Source organism: Equus przewalskii, chromosome 8 (genome assembly GCF_037783145.1).
Source record: "Equus przewalskii isolate Varuska chromosome 8, EquPr2, whole genome shotgun sequence".
NCBI lineage: Eukaryota > Metazoa > Chordata > Mammalia > Perissodactyla > Equidae > Equus > Equus przewalskii.
The window spans coordinates 83,263,551-83,267,579 of NC_091838.1; the positions used below are offsets into that span (position 1 = coordinate 83,263,551).

General features: G+C 63.0%; 1 long non-coding RNA gene across 1 annotated transcript; it reads left to right on the forward strand.

The window, feature by feature from the left end:
* The first annotated feature begins 889 nt into the window (after positions 1-889).
* Positions 890-2,604, forward strand: LOC139085187 (uncharacterized). Its single transcript, XR_011543293.1, has 2 exons — positions 890-982; positions 1,945-2,604. It is a non-coding gene; the product is annotated as an uncharacterized lncRNA (long non-coding RNA).
* Positions 2,605-4,029: the final 1,425 nt, after the last annotated feature.

The following is a 4,029-nucleotide window of genomic DNA, read 5'->3' on the forward strand; positions in this document are numbered from 1 at the left end:
GACAGGATTCTTGCTGAAGGCAGCAGGATGGTCAGACCTCACCTGGGGGGTGGGGGACGAGGAACCGGATCAGATATCCAGGGCTGGGGTTCTCTCTAAAACTGGATTTACAAGGAAGGGCACAGCTGGGCCCCGGAGGAGGTTCCGGAGATGACTAGAGGTTGGTCAGGCACAGATCTTTGTCACCAGACAGCACGCAGCTGACGACGCAGCATGGAGTCCGCGCCCTGAGGGCTGGGGCAGTGGTCCAGGGTGGGGCCTCGCCCCTCTGGGGGTGCCGTCACCCCCTCATGACCTCACCTGGGACCAGTCAGTTCTAAGGGCCCGATCTGCGCCCAGGTGTGGGCAGGAAACGCTGCCCTGTCCCCTGACCCTCCCCGTCCCCTGTCCTCCACAGCTGTCCCCAAAGGTGCCCTCAGCTGGGCGTCAGGCATTCGCATAGCCTTCCGCACTGTATCCCGTCAGTCCAGTCTTCCCCCGGTTCCTTCTTTCTCTGGTCCTTCCTGACTTTGTTTGCTCAGTCACAGCCTTGGAGCACCTGCGATGAGCAGGCAGGGGCCACCGGATCTGGGCAGGCAGGTGCTGCCACCCGGCCCTGCCCTCAGGGCCCCAGCCAGAGGCGGGTGAGTGGGAAGACAGAAGGGGTGGCTAGTGGTTGGGAAAGGCCGTCCCTGACCCCGCCGTGACTGCTGCCCGCCACCTCCACCAGTGGCCACCAGTCCACCTGGTGATCCAACCAGCAGGACTGTCCCTGCTCCCTGTCTTGCCTGGGGCACGTTCTAGGGATCCGCCTAGCCAGGCACAGCCTCCATGGGGTTGGTGGGCCCGGGGGGTATGAGACTGAAGAGGTTTGGGAACAGTTTGTTCACTGCATCATGTGTTTCCTCAGCTGTCCATTCATGCTGCCATCATGTTGAACATGAAGCTGGGGCTGTGAAACCCACAAAGCCAACAATCGGAAGGATGGTGGTGCTGGATGCAGGTGTGAGAAAGGGGCCTGGGCAGGGGTGGGGGTGGGTGGCAGGCACGGCTGTCCCGGGAGGAGCGGGGCCGGTTCATCTGGAGCGGGGCTGATCGCACGCTGTCCTGGCCACACAGAGGGGGACGCGCTCAGGTCACACCGCTGTCAGCACCCCCACACAGGAAGTGGCCATCTTCCCAGGTGACCACTCTTTCTCTGGCACTGGGCCAGGGACGTCAGCGGGCACACTGGGCAGCGATCGCTCGACTTCCAGCTGCCCTCCCAGCCTCGTTTCTGATCTCGCTTGTGAAGGAGCTGCTGGGAAGCTGGTTCCTGGAGGTGATGGGAGTGGCTGGGGACGTGAGGATGCAGAAGGCTCAGAAGCAGGCGGGGAGGGCAGGGCGCTACGGGGAGGGGAGGAGGTCCACCTGGGCCTCCTTAGACCCGGCACACGGGTGCCTGAGCTTCCATGGTCCCTGGCACCAGGACGGGGCCCCACCACCCCGCCTCTGCCCCAGCCCGGCGATGGGTGGGTCCCTCGGGTCCCGGCAACTGCCACTGTCATGGTCCCCAAGCCGAGTGTGTTCATGGTGTTGGTGTGTGGCCTTCGCCCCGAGCCCGGACAGGAACTGCGGGAGTTCGGGCCTTCTCGGGCATGGGAGGAGGGCAAGCCCACCTGGCTCATGGCTGTGAGCCGCCACTGGCCAGCCTCAGGTGACACAGACAATGAGTCCCTTGAGGGACCGGGCATTTGGTAAAACTCAGCTCTGCTCCCGGTGAGCATTCTCTTACCCACACGGCTGCGCCCCAAAGAGGCCGCTCTGCAGCCCCCACTTGTCAGCTGAACACTGAGAGGAAAGAGCTCTCACTCCGAGCGGGCAGGGCCCGGCCTGTGGTTCTTGCTCCCCGAGAGGCCAGCCCATGGGTGTCAGCCCCGTCCCTGCCTGGGCCTGCACATGACTGCCCCCTTCGTCCCGAGACAGGAACAGCAGGGAAAGACAGCGGCCTGCCAGACCCCGCTGAGGCCAGACACCGCTGGGGAAAGGTCCCTGCAGGTGGATCCCCTGGGCTTCTGGCTCTGCCAGGGCGTCCACTGGGTCCTGGTGGCATTGACACTCGCTCCAGGTGTGGCCCTGTGCATCCTGCTGACCCGGCCACACCATCCAGGCCCCGCACAACCATCTTCGGTTCCTGTTTGGGTCCCGAGCTCATTGCGTCGGACGACAGCACTGGGTTCGCAGCCCAGGCTGTGCATCAGTGGACCCATCCTGGACGTGCAGGGGACTCTCCAGGCCCCATTTCACCCTCAGGCCACAGGGTGCTGGAGCGAGCCAGCGGACAATTAAAGGACAGGCCCCGGCAGCCGACGAGGGGGACAAGAGGACCCCCACCGGACCGCACATCTTGGGCAGCCGTCTGAGTCTCATGTGACTGCGCGGCGACGGGCACTTCTCACTGACCGCACCATCCACCCTGCCATTGGCCGGCACCCTTCCTTCCAGGCACTGACGCCGCGGCCTCCGTGGGAGACCCTGCAAGGGCCTTCTGCCCCTCTGCCCGTTTCTTAAGACTCAAACAGATGGGAAACTAAGACGGCTATTAAGCGGCTATGTGAACCCATTTGAGAATAGTTTAGAAATTCAGGATTTGGTGCTGATCAATTCTGGAACAGGACGGATTCACATAGAAATGTGTTTCTGCTAAATGCTCCGTCCTTGGGTGACGGAAGTTCGAGATGAAGAGAGCAAGCAGTTCTCTTAGTAACGTGGAGCTTGACGACCGAAGGGGACACACTGATGACAGCACTCGGCCTGGCGCTGGGGGAGGCCGGGAGGGGACACTCACGGGCTGTATCCAGACTTGCTCCTGGAAGCTCCTCCTCCTCCTAAACAAACAGACCAAACCCACGCAGGACGAAACACTCCGGAGCTGCCTTTCCGAGCGGCAGCACTGAGTGGCTGCTGAGCCTGGGTCAAGCGGGGCCGACAGGGGGGCCTGGTGGGAGGCCCCAGGGCAGTGGCCCATGATGAAGGCCGCACTGGGAGCCCTGTGACCCTGCCAGTCCATTTCATGTCCTGACATCCCAGCTTCCGTGTGTCCGGGGGTACCCCACGTGCCCTGTGGGACTGTGTTTCTCCTGTGAGACTGCATTTCTCCCATGAGACTGTGTTTCTCCCGTCAGAACTCTGCCCAGCCCTGGTGCCATGGGCTCAGCCTCAAGTCACTGGCCAGAGCTGGCCACCTGAGCTGCTGCATGGCACAGGTGAGGACGATGCAGGCGGAGTTCTCTGAGGTAGACCCGGTGGGCTCGGCGTCATCTCTCCCTGCCGTGGTCCTGATGAGATGCACAATTGAGGTCCACGCTCCAGGCTGGCCCCATCGGCATGCTGGGAGTGACCTTGATCCTGGACTTGGTCCACTGATGCCTCTGACTGCTTGCCTGGTCACTGTCCCAGCCCCTCAAAGTCCCAGCCATTCGGCTCTGTGATGGGCAGCCTGTGTCTCACTCAGGTCCCGAGAAACCGAGGAGTGGAGTCAGGTCATCCGGCTGCAGGCAGGACCCCTATGTGTGCTTTCAGCTACAAAGGCTCTCCCAGCAGGCGGGCCTCGGGGCCAAGTGCCCCCACAGCTGACGTGGGGCTTGGTGGAGCACTGCAGCCTCTCAGGGGCATCAAGGACGCAGGCCCCCAGCCACTACGCCCCGACACACACCTGCAGGCCCAGCGCAGGTGCCACTGGCCTCCCTTCAGCCTGTCCCCGACCTCTGGGTCCTAAAACTGCAGGAGCCCTTGCTCAGGGTTCCCTCATGGGGAGATGACCCCCCACCCCCAAGTCAATCAGACATGCTGTTCCACACTGTTCCACGCAGGGAAACGGAACAGGGGGAGGTGGCGCTTCCCTCCACTTCTAGCCTGTGGCTCACACTGTCACAGGAAGCGCTGAAGACCCACCCTTCCCTCCATTTCTGCTCTGGCTCTTGGGCTCCTCCGACCCCCTGACAGCTCAGCTCTCTCTGCAGCTCAGCTGAGCTCCTGGCAGCCCCCACGGGCCCCGCGCTACTGGGGGTT